The 18,252-nt window shown below is 38.7% G+C and overlaps 1 pseudogene; it reads right to left on the bottom strand.

Moving 5' to 3' along the window:
- Window positions 1–209: 209 nt before the first annotated feature.
- LOC108713578 lies at window positions 210–17,881 on the bottom strand (annotated as a pseudogene).
- Between the last annotated feature and the right edge of the window lie 371 nt (window positions 17,882–18,252).

The following is an 18,252-nucleotide window of genomic DNA, read 5'->3' on the forward strand; positions in this document are numbered from 1 at the left end:
TCACCACAATTGGTTCCACAACCAAAAAGCTTCATGCTTCCCTGAAAATTGTGAGCACTTACCCTGTTTGGTTTTAGCTTCCTTTGTTACATATGATTTTACCAGTGTTACATCATTGTATTTCACTGTTTAGGGAGGATACCAGAGAACAGTGTACAGACATTTCTTTCCAAAAGCAATAGCTTTATATCGCAATGGATCCACTTTTCGGAATACAAACTAAATGTTATTTGCGAAGGGAATGGTGAAACTATAAAAGGATGCATTTTCTCCTGTTTTCTCCTGTTAAATATTAATTCCGGTTATACAGACAGTTAATAGTCCTAGCCTGTCCCCTCCCACATCAGGACACTTTCCTATAGTAAGAAATCATATCCTCTAAACTCTTCTCTTCCGGCTTGGACTCTCTGCTGAGGCCGGGCTGAGACTGCTCAGCACATGAATTCTGTTTAAAGCCAAACTTCAGTTTTCCACTGGAGGAACCAGGCTGCTTCCAAGGCTGCGACTGAGGCCCAGCAGATTTTTTCGGCTCTGAAGCGTAGAATGGCGGTGGTGCAAATTCAGGGTCTCGCTCGTCTCTATGATCTGTCCGTGGTTTAGACCAGTGTCCGAATGTGAACTCTAAAAAGAATAAAACACTTGATTAACAGCCCAAATAAAACTGCACTGGGTGCAAACGTGCAACAATGGGGGGTGTCAAGCCACAGGATTTTCAGTCTAGAGCAATTAAAGGGGTTGTTCCCCTTCTAAACCCTTTTTTCAGTTCAATTGTTTTCAGATTGTTCTCCAGAAATAAAGACTTTTTTCAATTACTTTCCATTTTCTTAGTTTTTAACCTTTTTTCCGAAATCCAAGTTTAAAGTCCCTGTTAGTGATGTGTGGGTCGGGTTTTTCCAGACCCGCACTCTCCCGATATCCGACCTCCCACCACCCGTGCCAGTCCAAGCCCGACTTCTGGGTTTGTTTGATAGCTCTGCGACGACTACAAAACCGAAACCCGGAAGCCGTCAGTGTAAGGTGGTGGGCAGGGAGAGCAGGAAGAAGAGCTTGACCCAGACCACCCGCAAATCACCAGTCTCTGTCTCTGGTGTTTGAGTCTGGCAGCTCAATAATTCAGGTGCAGACTCTGATCTGTTACAATTTTTCAACATTGTATCAATTGCCTTTAAAGGGCACCTGTAAAAATGTGATCCACAACCAAAGGTGTGGGCTAATTCAGGCCGCATTCCGGTTGGGGATAACAGTAGTTTTTTTAAAAAAATGCATGCGCATAATGAAAAGCTGCCCGAATTGCTCATTATGCACATGCGAGTGACGTCACATGCGCGTTGTGTGCATGCGAGTGACCAAACATGGTCCCGGTCCAGGCAGCCTAGCACTGGCAGGGGGCATTTAAAAAAAAAAAAAATACTGTTGTCCCCAACCAGAATGCGGTCTGTATTAGCCCACACCTTTGGTTGGGGATAACATTTTTACTCAACAGATGCCCTTTAATGGAAGTCAGAGATTCTGCTCAGCAGCGACAAAGATAAGAAAAGTATCAACTAAATGTATACATTTAAAATGGATTACAGGGTCGGCGACCCCCCTCCCAGAGGTGCTTTAGAAGGAGAAAAATGACAGCTTACAGTTTAACATTAGAAAAACAGTCACACATAGAAAATCTTCTGGTGAAGAATCTGAAATTAACTGAATGGAAAAAAGTGTTGGAAGGCGAACGACCCCTTTAAGTGCAGAATGAGGTGACAACACGATGGAAGCTTGGAACTGTCAGACAACAGCCTCACTCACAGGGCAACTGTCAGACAATGGTCCAAACAACTCATTTGGGGCGCCCTGTGTCATCAGCACTAGAAATCGTTGGCTTATTAACCTGTGTCTGGTGTTGCATCTTTAGAATTTTTAAATCTTAGATTGCAAGAGTGAAGAATCAACCCATTAAAATAGGTGAAGAATAAAATGGGTGCTGCAGAATCATTACAAGGAAAATGTGGGTGATGCAGAGCAAATTCATCCTAGAAAAATATACCAATTTGGCATAGGGATGGTGGGTGACTACCCATGGACAGCAACTCTACACCACCATCAAAAACACCAGCAAACCCCCCCCCCCAGAGCTCAGAGTGCAGGGTACCCTAAATTCACTCGACACCTTACATGATGGGCTTGAAGGTGGAGGAGGGCCTCAAAGGGGTAATGTGTTGTGTGTTTTATTGGGAGCCTAAAGGGGAACTTTCATAGTATATGTCTCTGAGTCTCATTTCTAGCCCAGTTTCAGCCTTGACATTATGTCATATGACAGGTCTGCTAAAGTGCTCAGAAGTGAGTTCACTTTAAAGGAATCCATTTTAGTATTTTATAGAAAAAGGAATTCTAAGCAACTATTCAATTGGTCTTTATTATTTTATTTTTATAGTTTTTTTTTTTTTAAAATGATTTGCCTTCTGACAAAATCTATTGCTCTGGGAGGCTACAGTTTTAGTGTTACTTTTTATTAATTACTTATCTTTCTACATAGGCCCTTTCCTATTTATATTCCTGTATTTTGTTCAAACCACTGCCTGGTTGCTAGGGTACATAAGACTCTAGCAACCAGAAAGCTGCTGAAATACCAAACTAGAGAACTACTGACTGAAAACCCACAAAAAAAAAACCCTTTCAACTGGGGGTCACTGACCCAATCTAAGAAAAAACAAATGCTCTGCAAGGCTACAAATGTATTGTTGTTGCTATTTTTTATTACTGATATTTCTATTCAGTCCCTCTTCTATTCATATTCCAGTCTCTTATTCGAATTAATGCACGGTTGCTAGGGGAATTTGTACTTTAGCAACTAGATTGCTGAAATTGAGAGCTGCTGTATAACAAGGTAAAGAACTCAAAAACCACAAATAATATCATACTAAGGGGCAGATTTACATAGGGTCGAATATCGAGGGTTAATTAACCCTCGATATTCGACTGCCGAATGTAAATCCTTCGACTTCGAATATCGAAGTCAAAAGATTTACCGCAAATAGTTCGATCGAATGAAAAATCGTTCGATCGAACGATTAAATCCTTCAAATCGTTTGATTCGAAGAATTTTAATCCATCGATCGAACAATTTTTCTTCGCCCAAAAAAACATTAGAAAGCCTATGGGGACCTTCCCCATAGGCTAACATTGCACCTTGGTAGGTTTTAGGTGGCGAAGTAGGGGGTCGAAGTTTTTTTTAAAGAGACAGTACTTTGATTATCAAATGGTCGAATATTCGAACGATTTTTAGTTCGAATCATTCGATTCGAAGGTCGAAGTAGCCAATTCGATGGTCAAAGAAGCCAAAAAAAATCATTCGAAATTCGAAGTTTTTTTTATTCTATTCCTTCACTCGAGCTAAGTAAATGGGCCCCTAAAAGTTAATTCAAAGGTCAACAACCCCTTTAATTTTCTATTTGATTTCAAACCACCTTTAACAGGAAAGTGTAAGCCTCAGGCTAATACCTTGGATCTGAAAGAAATCCCCACCTTAAAGGAAGTCCTTTTTTCCTATAAGCCAGTTATTCTTACAAGAAGCGTTTAGATACAATTTTGAGAAAGAAAAGTCGGCCTATTCTTTTTATTGTACATGGTCCAGATATCTGCATTTATTTGATAAACCCAAGAAGGAATTGCTGACTAAATTGGGATTCATAAGGTCATCTAAATAAGGGAAATATTTCCTGGAAGTTATCTGATTATTTCCCATTTAATCCTCGAAGTGCTCTAATGTTTTTATTTCTTCCATGTAGAAATAAAATTTTATAAAATTTTGTAAATTTTATTTTTATTTTGTTCAGATTTATTTTCAGGATTTTTGTTAGATCATCATTGTTTACTGTATCTTTGTACTTCTTCATTCAATGTGTTGGAATTTTGTCCATGTACTGTTCCATTGCTGGCTTGTTTATGAAAAACAATAAACATGTTGTAAAAAATGAAATACCTTGGATTTGATTCTATTTTTAGACAGAGGCTCTGGAGCTTTTAAGTTTGTAGAGAAGCAAATCTGTTAAACTATAATAACTATGGGCAGTGCAATAATATCTATCTTGGACCACAAGATGGCAGCATTTTGTCAATTTTGTAAGAAATGACACATTAGCATTACTAGTGAAAGGCAAAGTGAAGCGTTCTGAAATCAGAAGGTATTTACTTGTCTCATGCCCTAAAGCTGGCCATAGACGCAAAGATCTGATCGTACGAATTGAAGATTCGTACGAGTTTCGGACCGTGTGTGGAGAGTCCCGACATTTTTCGTCCGACGGAGATCGGTTGTTTGGTCGATCAGTAAATTTGATTGGTGCAGTTCTGCCAGGCCCTATCCTGGGCCAATCAGTAGGGGCGCTCAGGTTACACATTCATGTTATTAGCAGCGTAAACAACTGTTGATATCATGAATGCTAACGAATAAAAAATAGTAAATTGTAATTATCCAAAAGAGAAGTTATACATTGGGTATTTGGTTTCTTCAAATTTAAAGGGATTGTTCCCCTTTAAATTAACTTTTAGTATGATGTACAGAGTGATATTTATTTTTTTCGTGAGTTTTGTGTTATTTAGCAGTTTGCAATTTCAGCCATCTGGTTGCTAGGGTCCAAATTACCGTATCAACCATGCATTGATTTGAATAAGGAGACTAAAATATGAATAGGACAGGGCTTGGATAGAAAGACAAGTAATTAAAATTAGCAATAACAATACATTTGTAGCTTTACAGAGCATTTGTTTTTTTTTAAATTGGGTCAGTGACCCCATGGAAATAGTCAGAAGAAGGCAAATAATTCATAAACTATAAAAAAAGAAGTAGTAAAAGCCAACTGAAAAAATGATAGAACTAGCCAATCTATAACATACTGAAAGTTAACTTAAAGATGAACCACCTCTATAAGTAGTGTGGAATTTTGTTTTTTTATTGTGTTTTTCCATCATTATGAATTATGATTAAAATAGCCAATAGGCTGTGTCTGGGGGAAATAGTCAGAAGAAGGCAAATAATTCATAAACTATAAAAAAAAAAAAAGAAGAAATAAAGGCCAACTGAAAAATTGCTTAGAACTAGCCAATCTATAACATACTGAAAGTTAACTTAAAGGTGAACCACCTCTTTAAGTAGGGTGGAATTTTGTCTTTCTATTGTGTTTTTTCATCATTATGAATTATGATTATAATAGCCAATAGACTGTCTGGGGTACTAGACTGTGTATACATATATTATTGTATATTCTGGTTTTTTTGCTTTTTATTTTTATATTTTTTTAGTCTTTTTTTTTTTTAATAAATGGAAGGGAAAATTTTATTTTTATATAGCAGGAAAATCAATGCCTGTCCATCTTGTAATGGCTGCCTTAGGCTAGGGCCAGATGATGGACTCGATTGCGGATTCTCTGCTGCCCCTTTTCATTTGAACTGCTGGCGGATTTTGGTGTGAAATGCAAAATTTTTTATTTCAAAGCAGAAATCCACTGTGTTTGCCTGCACCCGAGTCGATACAATGCTTCTGGGTGCTTGCAGAGCAGGAGTGGGTGGCAGCGGGGATGGATTCTCAGTCTGTGGAGAAACGCAGGCCTGAGATTCGCGGTTGTCTAACCCTGGCCTTAAAGGAGAACTAAACCCCCTTTAGCAAAAGTCTCCACTGCCCCCCCTCCCTGCCTCCACCCTGCACAGTGCTACAGCAGATTATGTGTCCCCTTTAGGAATACTGACCCTCACCTGCAGAAAAATGTTTCTAATATAGTTAGAAAAAATGTAATGTATAAAGGCTGGAGTGACTAGACGTCTAACATAACAGAACACTACTTCCTATTTTTCAGCTCTCAGTGACTTTAAGGGGGTCACATTGGACATAACTGTTCAGTGAGTTTGCAATTGACCCTCAGCATTCAGCTCAGATTCAAAAGCAACAGTAATGACCCATGAGGCCCCCCCTCAAGTCACTGATTGGTTACTGCCTGGTAACCAATCAGTGGAAACCAAGAGAGCTGAAAAGCAGGAAGTAGTGTTCTGGCTATTACGTTAGACATCCAGTCACTCCAGCCTTTATACATTACATTTTTGGCTAACTAACTATATTGAAAACATTTTTTTATTTTGCACAGCCTATCTATTTACCCAGTTTTTATTTTTACACTGAACTGTTCCTTTAAGGCTTATTTCATGTCTCAGGAGGAATGCGAGGCTAAGAATGGAGCTATCTGGAGCAGTGTGAAGTAAAGCTGAGATAAACTATTTAACTATTTATAAATTGCAGGGTTCTCTGTGCTGAAGGTGGAAACTATAGCCCAGTAGTACTAGGTGTCAAGCTAATGTAATATAAATATCTGAATTGCTTCTTATTTTATTGATGGCAATAATGTTGGTGTGAAGACAGAATGATGATCATTATAATAATAATGTTTGGTATCCTTATCCTTTCCAACAGGTGCACACAGTGAGTGTCACCAAAACCTCTTACCTTTGCCTCTGTCCCACTCAAGAACATGGGGCACTCCTGTTTTCGTGACTCTTCTGTCCTGGACAACAACCTCCACCTTTTTCTCAGGCCCAACAGGTTCTTCTGCCTGGGAGTTCTGGTCCAATAAAATTGTCCTCTTCTTCTGTAATCAGTGAGGATGAAAAGATACATAAAATGGCATGGACACAATAGACTGAATGATGGCACTTGTTCCTGTTGATGCTACTGATACTAAAATTATATATGAGCATGATGGGTGCTCAGAAAAGCTGGTGGGCAGCAATGTGTCTAATAATGATGAAGCCCACATTTCTACTGCAATACTAATACACTGTACTGCTGATTATATTAATGGCAAAAAATAACAGAAAAAAAACCCATCAATGACAAGGCTGGGAACTCTTCAAGGATAGGGGTGTCTAAACAAGTCACTGGAGATTAATAATAAGCATTTAAACCTAACATGTCAAACAAATTGAGAAAAACAAAAGATTTTGCGATTTCAGCTTTTAAAGACAACCCGGCACAAAATAAAGCTCGTGCCCACTCACCTGGTACCGTTTCTTCTTCTGCCCCCTCCACTTTCAGGTTCTTCAGCTTTCTCTGTTTGAGTTTAGAGAGTCTTGCTTGTAGCATGGTCTTGCGCTTTGCTTTCAACCTCTCCCGTTTCAAACTCTGATCCTCCGTCTAATAAAAATAAACCAGTTTGACATTCGGTGGCAACCCTACAAAAGGCAGAACCAGTGCCTGAAGGATCCAATGATGAAGACATAGGAATAATTTACATAAAGTTAAGAGTGTATACAGCTACCACTTGTTTTCTGCTGCTTCTCAGTGCACTAATTCTGGCCTAGTGCCACTGGCATTTAAGCCACAGCTATTGTGTATAATAATTCATATAATTAAAAGAAATAGCCATGCCATTTACAGCAATCAAGATTGGCAGTAAAACGGGACACATTAAAGACCCATGGGCAAAGTGAGGCCCATACAGAATGGGTTTACTGAGTGGAAGAACATCAGGGCTCATCAGTGCTTCAACATATAATGGGAAGCCTTGCCACTAGAGTAGATGCTGTTATAGCAGCAAAGGGAGGACAAACTTCATTTTACAGGTATGAGATCCCGGAAACCTGTTATTCAGAGAGCCCCAGAATTATGGAAAAGTCATCTCCCATAGGGGCAGATTCCCTAATGGGCGAAACTCACCAGCATGACTTCATTTCGGAACTTCACCAATGTCCTAACGGCCGCAGGCGTCACTTCGCTAGTGAAGGAGATAGACACTAGCGATGGTTCGAACTCGAACGCAAGTCGAATTTTGGCTCTGGCGAACGGACTTAAATCAGCAAATTCACTAAGATGTGGATATACCTGAACGTTACCTCATTCACCAGACTTGCCTTCGCCATCTCAGACCAGGTGAATTGCAATGGAGTGCATAGGACTTCCTAAATCCAAAAAACCCTGGCGTCTTTTCTCTGAGTGATAGCCTGCAAAAGTCCATACATTTTTTTTCAGGTTCCCCCATACATTTTCTAAAATATGGAACATAAACTATACACTGGGCTCATGTGTAGGGCATGATAACAACTCTATTTTCTTTATTAATGTTCCCTGGACTTGTGTAATATAATGTATTTGCTGAAAATTAGGGATGCACGGAATCCACTATTTTGGCTGAACCCCAGAATCGTTCGTGAGCAATTCGGCAGAATACCAACTGAATACTAATTTGCATATGCAAATTAGGGATGGGAAGGGGAAAACCTTTTTTACTTCCTTGTTTTGTGACAAAAATTCCCTTCCCTGCCGAATCCGAATCCTGCTGAAAAGGGCCAAATCCCGAAGCGAATCCTGGATTCGGTGCATCCCTAATGAAAATGTCCCTAATAATAAAACTGTACCTTGTACTTTACTAAATTGTATGAATACATATTGGTGGAAAAACAATCCTAATGAGTTGATTTAATGTTCAAATGATTTTAGCAGACATAGGGTAGGGTGATCCAAATCAGGGGAAAATCCCTTATCCAGAAAACCCCTGAGCATTCAGGATAATAGATCCTATACCTGTAATAGCCTTGGTTTGGGAAGCAGATATCTGGGTGCTTTTGGCCATATAGTGTACTTTCAGGATTATCTATTAATCAGGGTATTAATGAAAGTACCAAAGAAACATTTTCAAATGATGTGAAAAAAAAAATACATTTTACTTCGGCTTTTACTTTTTGGTCTGAAGATATAGGTTTAGTTTTTTCCTACCATTTTCCCTTCTTAGGTTCAATGCCTTACTTAATTGGTACTTTATCATGAATACTGGCGCGCCTCTGATTATTTCAGTTAGTGCAGATTTCATGCATTCTGTTAATTGACATGTTATTTTATTTGAACTATATACAAGATATAAGGGCTGCTCTGATGCATGAGAATAGATTTAACAATGGTAATGAATCCAAACCAATAAAAAAAAAATATTGGCAAATCTTAAATGACAAGTTACTTACAGTTGAACCTGAAGCAACAGTGTAATTTGTAAAGAACATATAATTAAGCTGAATGGATGTGTGTAGGCAGGGAGATGATACAGTTTGGCTATTCATGGGCTGCCTTATTGCTCATCATCAGTTAAAAGGCCTAGCAATGCATCAGTATCTGACAGAGCCAAGAGCTACACTACATAAACTAACCATTCCTCACTGGGATCCTGTGCAGCTGGGATTGGCAGATCAGAGATCCATACCTCCCAACTGTCCCTTTTTCGGAGGGACAGTCCCTCTTTTGACAGCTCAACCCGCAGTCCCTCATTTGTACTGGAAAGTCCCTCTTTTCTCTGCACTGAACAGCCAGAAAAATAAACAAAGTTTCTCACTTAATTGGCTTTTAGCAGAGAGCCCAGAACAGCTAACAGGTGCAAATAAGATTCTTTGTAACAATTTTGAGACACAAAAACACAGTTTAGATAAGGAGAAATATTTTCAAACTTTCATAACCTGCCAAATTTTGTAAAACGAACATGGTAATTAGGGGGTGTGGCCACATAAAGGGGTGTGGTCAAAAAATTGCTGCGCTACATGCAGGAAAAAAAAACTTTGTCCCTCTTTTTACTTCCAAAATGTTGGGAGGTATGGAGATCCCATCCTCTTCTTCCCCACAAGCTTCCTTCACCTTCTGTAATAAAGCTTGCACTTCATGGAAGTGGATGGAAGAAGTACGTGCCCTTTAACTTTTTTCCCCTAGGCACATGCCTCTTCTGCCTACCCCTAGTTCTGGCGCTGGTTAAAGGGGTTCCAACACTTTTTTTTGTGCTCATTATTCTAATATTGAACCCAAAAAATATTTTTTTGCCCAATAAAAGAAAACCAAATTCTAATCAACTTTACAATGTGCATTCAATTCGAAATTGACTATGGTTTTTAAATTATTTGTAAATGTATTACTATTAAAATCAGTGTTTATACCTTTTATATTCTCTGCCCTGGTGGCTCAGACTGTTGATACAATGTAAGACAAGGCAGCAGATTAAAGGACCAGTAACATCAATTTTTTTGACAAATGAAACTTTGAAATAACTTACCGAAACTCCGCTTGCGATCCTCTTGAGAAAAGGCGATCCATCGTGCAGCGCTCGATTTCTCCTCCCTGCCTTCCTTATAGGAGATAGCCAGAGAGGAGAAATCGAGCACCGCAACATGTAGCGTCGCCTTTTATGAAGGGGAGCGCAAGCGGAGTTTTGGTAAGTTATTTCTTGATAAAGACTTAGAGAATTCAACGTTTAAAGGAAAACTATACCCCCTAAAATGAATACTTGAGCAGCAGACAGTTTATATCAAATTAAGTGGCATATTAAAGAAACTTGTCATATTGATATATATATATATAAATATAAATATTGCCCTTTTACATATTTTGCCTTGAACGACTATTTCGTGATGGTCTGTGTGCTGCCTCAGAGATCACCTGACCAGAAATACTTCAACACTAACTGTAACAGGAAGAAGTGTGGAAGCAAAAGAGGCAACTCTGTCTGTTAATTGGCTCATGTGACCTAACATGTATGGTTTGTTTGGTAAGTTTGTGTGCACAGTGAATCATACGATCCTAGAGGGCTGCCCTTATTTTTTAAAATGACAATTTTCTATTTATGATTACCCAATGGCACATACTACAAAAAAAGTATATTATTATGAAAACGGTTTATTTACATGAAGCAAGGTTTTACATATGAGCTGTTTTATGCAATATATTTTTATAGAGACCTACATTGTTTGAGGGGTATAGTTTTCCTTTAATTAGTTTTTTAGTTTAGTTTTTTTTTCATCGTATACTAACGAATTAAAAAAAAAATGTGATGTTACTGGTCCTTTAACAGACCTGTCTTTGCTGGGGAACTAAAACTTTTGCAACATTGTTTAAAAAGTAACAACCAGGATTTAAGAGCTGCTTTGTAAAGCAATTGTTTTTAGAAATAACTTTAAAAGCACTGAACATTTCTAATAAATGTATATTGGAAAGTTGCCTAAAATCACGTTTACGTTTATGTGGCAAATTTTTATTTTGGGGTTGACTTGCCCATAAAGTTTCATATTTCACCTTCTTATTTCTTTCTAAAGCAGCTCTGCGAGGGGGGTCACCGACTGTTCTAAATTGATACAGAAGATGATTAATTTCTTATCTTTTGCCCTTCTGGTCAAAACAAAGGCGAAAATGAAGTTAGCTTTATCAGAAAGGTCTATATAAATACACCAGTAAACCCTCAAAGTAATTCTGCTCTGAGTCCTCTGTCAAAAGAAACACAGCATTTCTTTTCTTCTATTGTGTATACATGGGCTTCTTTATCAGACTTCCTGTTTTCGGCATAAACCTCCAGGGCAGGGCTTGGGCATGCTCAGTTTGCTTTTCTCCCCCTCCCACCTCCCATCCCTGCTGTAATCTGAGCCCAGAGCTCTAAGTGAGCAGGGAGAGACTCAGGCAGGAAGTGATGTCACACCAAGTTTATATGGCAGCTTGTATCCTAAACAAACATAGACAATGTCTAGTGCTGTTTACTCAGGCATGGTAAAGCATTCTGCAGAATAAATATAGCGTTCTAGCTTGCACTATTGTGGCTAATCTATTGGCAATAAACTGTCTTGGAGCTTTCCTTCTCCTTTAAAGGCAACTGTTAGAATTGACACAATAGTTCATAATATTCCACAGATGCTGCTGAGAAAGGTATCAACTAATGGAGAAAATGTTAACAGTTCAGAATCTGCAGCTGAATTACTGAGCTGCCAGACTGAAAAACCAGAGACAGGAACACTTAAAGGGGAATTCCACAAAAACATAAGCTTTTTGAGTAAACAATTTCAAGCAACTTTGCAATATACATCAATTAAAAAATATGCAGACGTTTCATGATTTTTGATGGTTTGGAACAGTTCCCTAAGCCCTAGCCCCCTGCTGATCTGTCTGACTACTTTGCTGAGCTGGCTGACTACTGTTACTTTGTATCAACAGCCAGATGTCCTTAGCCTGCATCCTCCAAACCCCACAATTCCCTGCACACATGATTTCAATAAGGAACATCCCAGTGCAATGCATTGTGGGTTATGTAGTTCCTGCATGCTGTCTGTAAGCTGTGGAGTAGTTGTTACATCAGTGTTTAGTCCCTCCTTCCCTGCCAGGATTTCAAATGATGCAGAAAGAGAAGAACTGTTAACCAGCTGGATTGCAGCATAGAAAATGGCATTTATTCATACTTTTTGAACAAACAGGTAACTGTGATGGATATATTAGGGGTTTCTGTGGTATGTGGGCTGTAAAAAAAAGGAAAGCAAATGAAAAAAAGTAATTATTTCTGATGAATAACCTGAAATCAACTGAACTGAAAAAAAAAAGTGTTTGGAAGGTGAAGAACCCGTTCAACTGCAATTAGCCTAAGAAGAGTAGACACATTCCTTCCTGGCCCCGAAAATCACACTTGGACCCTGGATCAACAATTTACTAAGAGTATTAATATCAGTAACCTTATACTCGTCACTTGCTAAAAAAAACATATAATCCTTTCATGAAGCCATCTAATGCATCAGCCAGTGACACCTCTTCAGGAAGGCAATGCCACAACTTCACACCTCTCGTTATATGACATTTTTTTGCCTGAGCAACTCTTTTATTCAATGCAAACACCTGCAATCGACAGTCTTTGCTCATAAAGGAGATCCTTTGTCTCTTCTATTAAATCTGCTGCTTTTATCTGGACTTGTAATGTCCATTGTGATCACTGGAGCAGATATTCTAGATGGGCCCTTACCAGTGCATTGAAAAGATCAAGAATGACCCTCTTCTCTTGTGCATCAATACCCCTTTTAATACAGGACAATATCTCCCTGGCCTGCTCCTGCTAATGACTGGCATTGATTGCTACAGCTACATTTATCATCCCAAATACCCTACAAACTAGGCATGCACCGAATCCAGGATTCAGTTCAGGCTTCAGCCTTTTTCAGCAGGTTTTGGCCGAATCCTTCTGCCTGGCCGAACCGAATTTGCATATTCAAATTAAGGGCGGGCGGAAAATCGCGTGACTTTTAGTTACAAAACAAGGAAGTAAAAAAGGAGGGAGTGGGGGATGCCCCAATACATCCCTTTGAATAAATCTGCTCTCAATATTTAGCCACTCATCGATCTGCCTGTTAGATTTACTCAGTAAAGCACTCTGCATACTTTACTGCTGCACAATATTGGGAAAATCTTGGCCATAATCCCAATTGAAATAACTTTTCCGTCTTGCTGAACTACAACTCACTACCTTTTTCTTGTACTTTAAAGTACAAGCATACACCACAACCAAGGAACAGTTATTTGAATTTTCTTTACAGGAAAAGTAATTACCCACCTGGATTGAATATATTATTGATTTTATGTATATTTATTCTTAAATTATTCATGGTGCTTCCTGGCCGGCCGGTGTTCTAGAGATTATATAATAAATTCTACTTTTAATATATTGGTTTCGCAATCCACCTATCTGTTTTTTTGTATATTGAATGTTATCCCCAATAGGGCAGTCTTGACCAGTATAATAACTTTCCCATTTCTGTCACAAGACTCTTATTTGTTAAGGAAGTAAAAAACGTTTTCCCCATTCCCACCCCTAATTTGCATACGCAAATTAGGATTTGGTTCGGTATTCGGCCGAATCTTTCGCGAAGGATTCGGGGTTCGGCCGAGTCGAAAATAGTGGATTCGGTGCATCCCTACTACAAAGCCTTCTTCATCAAGACGTCACCTATCTTATTCCTAATAGGGAAAATAAGTATCCAGCATGTTTCTGAATTCCAAGTGCATAACGTACATCAGTAGTAGAAGAAATAACAGAATTTAAGCATAAGCTTTGATGTTCTTCTTGAGGGGCAGAGCAAAGGGATGAATAGAGTATGATAGGCTCCCATCACACATATAAAAGGAGCAGCTGCGTGTGCTTAAAGCATCCGTTCCCTAATAGCGTTAAATGAACAACATAGCTCCCAGCCACAAGGAAACGCAGTGACGTCTGATGGCTGAATGACTTTCGCTGCCATAATTTCCTCCTTCATCTCTGATTTCTCTCGTCCTAAACACTGACAACTCCGTTCTTTTTGTTTGAAATTCAAATGCTGTATCTGTGAGAATAAAACTAGGCTCCTCAGAATGTTACTTCGTAAGTATTACATTATTCACTCGCTCCTCTGATGTTCAAAATTGGACTGGGCACCCCCTATTATGGGAAGAGATCTCAACACAGAACAGGCTGAGCACAGGTTTGTTCACTTCCAAGAAAACCTCAGCGCTAACTAGGACTACTAACCACACTACAGAATGGCCTCCATTAGGCACACAGCAGGGGAAACTACCTGCTCCTTACACTAAGGGGCCGATTCACTAACTTCGAGTGAAGGATTCGAAGTAAAAAAACTTTGAATTTCAAAGTGTTTTTTGGGCTACTTCGACCATCGAATGGGCTACTACGACCTTCGACTACGACTTTGAATCGAAGGATTCGTACTAAAAATCGTTCGACTATTCGACCATTCGATAGTCGAAGTACTGTCTCTTTAAGAAAGAACTTCGACCCCCTAGTTCGCCATCTAAAAGCTACCGAACTCAGTGTTAGCCTATGGGGAAGGTCCCCATCGGCTTTCCTAAGTTTTTTTGATCGAAGGATAATCCTTCGATCGTTGGATTTAAATCCTTCGAAACGTTCGATTCGAAGGATTTTATCGTTCGATCGAATGAATAATCCTTCGATCGTTTGATCGCACTATTTGCGCTAAAATCCTTCGACTTCGATATTCGAACTCGAAGGATTTTAATTCCCAGTCGAATATCGAGGGTTAATTAACCCTCGATTTTGACCCTTGGTGAATCGGCCCCTTAATATTATGTTTGAAAAAGTTTATAAAGAAGCACCTGTTGGCAGCAATGCTTTCAGTCATTTTGCAAAGCAAATCTTGCTTGTAAAATTTTACATACACATGCTACAGGTATAACATTTCCAAACTGCAAATACTTAACCCTTTATCTATCAAAGGCAAAGACGCTGCACCCACTAACACTAAGGGGCAGATTTATCAAGGATCGAATTAAAAATTCAAAAATTTTCAACTTTTTTTATGGTCAAAACTGTCAAATTCGACTAGGGAGTTATCCAAATTCGATTTAAGTTTTTTTAAAAAACATTTGAATTTTATTTTTGAGATTTATCATACTCTGGCCCTTTAAGAACTCAAATTTTTACTATTTGCCACCTAAAAGCTGCCGAATTGCTGTTTCGCCTTTTTCCTATGAGGCGCTTTGAAAGTCAAATTCAAGCTAAAGAGTTGCGAAAATCCAAGGGGACGTAAGCCTTACCTATCATTATAGTTATTTTGGGGGGAAAGAAGTTTTAAAAAAATTTGGCGTTACTGGTCCTTTAAACATGCAAGCTGCAATGGGGCAGGGACTGATGTGAATGATGTGCAAGTGCTGCATAAAATGTGTTGGTGTTATATAAAAGATAAAATAAGAAACAATATTCCCATATGATAAACAAAGCAGTTTTACGTCTGTTACATGTGGATTCTGACCTGGATTTATCCAATGTATTTTCCTCTTCAGTCTTCTCTTCTACATCTCTTTCTGCTCGTGCAGCGAGTCCAGCATTCTGCTTACTAAATATGTTGGGTTTCTGAAAAAGAAAAAAAGGTTCTTTATCTTCATCTGAAGACACCTGAGCCGAGAAGAACATGAAGGCTAGCCCATAGCTAAATAAATTCAAGGGAAAGGTAAAGTGTCTTGTCTTGGAAGTCTTCTTACAAACAGACAAACACAAACATATTGTCAGTGAATCAGTTCCCTAACTAAATAAATGTACAGAGAAAAAGGCTTCTGTACTTTTCTCACAGCTATATCATCTGGAATATAAATGTCTAACCTGGGGGTTAAATGACTTCAATAAAAACTATATATACGACAGGGATCCTTAAAGGTAACCTGTCACCCTAAGAAACAATTCCAAATTATTTTCTATTAGGTTTGTTGAGCAAAATAAACTTTACTTACACTATATTTATTTTATATCTTTACTCTTGGAATTACACTGTGACACCAAGCAGGCAGCAGCCATTTTGTGGACACTGTTATTTAGATAAATTGTGTATCACCCCAAAATCTTGTGTAAGCACGAGAATGCCCATACACAGTGTCCTACATAATTATGGGCCTGTGGAGGGAAGGGGCAAATTACGATGTGCAGTGACATGTAGGAAGTGCTGAATGGAAAGTGAAAGTAATTAATTGCCCCACCTTTATGCCTCAGGCATAGAGGCAGGCAGATAATATTTGATTGACAGCTCAGATATTTAAACACCTTTATAACAGGTATGGATGTTTTAATGAAAAAAATAATCTGTGTTTCATGTTTAATTTGCAAAGGACTTTCATTATGTAGCTTTTTATGTGTAGGTGACAGGTCCACTTTAACCTATGGGCCAGGACATGTAAAAATGGCTTTGTTTGGTGGTTCTCCATGACCGCCATTATTGTATTAAAATATTCTTGTAGAATAGAAAATTATCTAAAATAACTCATGATTTTATTGGGGGTCTTGTAAGAAAAAACCAAAACAAAACACTGATGTAGAGAATAATACCTGAGGTAATTATGTGTGTGTGTATATAAATAAATATATATATATATAATCCAGTAAATGGACCCGCACTCGTTCATATTAGTGAAATAAAGGTGTCTTTATTCACAGGTTCATATACAATATATATAAAACAGCTGCTTCAGAAACACTACTATTGTTTACATAAATAAGCTGCTGTGTAGCCAGGGGTGCTTCGCCAATGAGGAGGCAGCGCCCCACTAGGTACCAGGGGCAGCAAATATGCTGCTCCTTGTACTTTAAGAGCAAATTTCTGGGGGAGGGGGGCAGCAGCAACTGTGTGCTGCAATGGGGGCAGCCATTCAAAGGAGAAAAAGCTCAGGTTACACATCGGATAAGCTCTGTAGAACATAATTGTGTTATCTGTTATCCACTATTTAACCTGTGCCATATAGACTTTTTTCAATTTCCACTATTGCTACACAGCAGCTTATTTATATGAACTATAGTAGTGTTTCTGAAGCAAACACAACAGTTTTACCAGTGCAGGGCAACACTAAACAATGTTTTCATTACTTTAAACCATTTTGTTGTTACTTTTCCTTTAATGATTACTCAAGCCAAAAGGCTCTAACAAGCATAAATTGGCCCATTGGTGTAGATAAATGCAAGGTTATGGATTTGGAGTACAAAAAATATGTGTACACACACACTGTGATATATATATATATATATATACATAAACATATATATATATACACATATCTATCTATCTATCTATCTATCTATCTATCTATCTATCTATCTATCTATCTATCTATCTATCTATCTATCTATCTATCTATCTATCTATCTATCTATCTATCTATCTATCTATCTACTCTATCTACTATACTCTGTTAATGAGAGATACAACAGGACCACAGAAGGAGCCTTTCCTCTGGTCTGCACTGGATAGACAGCAGCACTTATTTTTATTAAAAGCAGTAACCTTGCTGCCCGCTCTTGGCTTTAATGATATGCCAGCATCTTTAGAAAGTTTCTCTTGCTTGAATTCCTCATGCTTTCTAAAAAGTTCAGCCTTCAGATCCACCAGCTAAAGATAAATAAAAACGTGATATTCATATTATACATCAGTGTCTGGTTAGAGCAACAAATTCAACAGGGACTTTCAAGCTTGCAGGACTTCCCAGTAGCCTAAAGAAGGGAGTCCAGTGAATTCCCTTGGTTTGTACGTTTATCATCCACACTGGAGCAGTGTCGGACTTCACGCAGGCACGACGAGCGGCACCTGCATCCATGCGCGCTTGGTGCGTCATATAGGGGCAAGGGGGGTCGGAGGGGGCCCTGGACATTAGTTCCGGTGGGCCCTGGGCCCCCCAGTCCGACCCTGAGTGAGGCCCCAGCAAACTATGATACCATAAAGCACCAGTAAATGCAACAAACAGTATTTAATTAAATTGCCAGTTTGTATTCCTTTAAAGCATGAATGCAAAACACTAGGATTTAACAGGTTAAAATCAACAATAGATTGTAAGGCTAATGCGATTACTTTGTTGGCATTGTTTTGCCAGGAACAAAAATAAATAATTTTGCTGCCTGTCAATTATTTTTAAGGGGTGGTTCACCTTATAGTATGTTATAGAATGGCTAATTCTAAAGCAACTTTTCA

Source organism: Xenopus laevis, chromosome 4L, assembly GCF_017654675.1.
Source record: "Xenopus laevis strain J_2021 chromosome 4L, Xenopus_laevis_v10.1, whole genome shotgun sequence".
Classification (NCBI taxonomy): Eukaryota; Metazoa; Chordata; class Amphibia; order Anura; family Pipidae; genus Xenopus; species Xenopus laevis.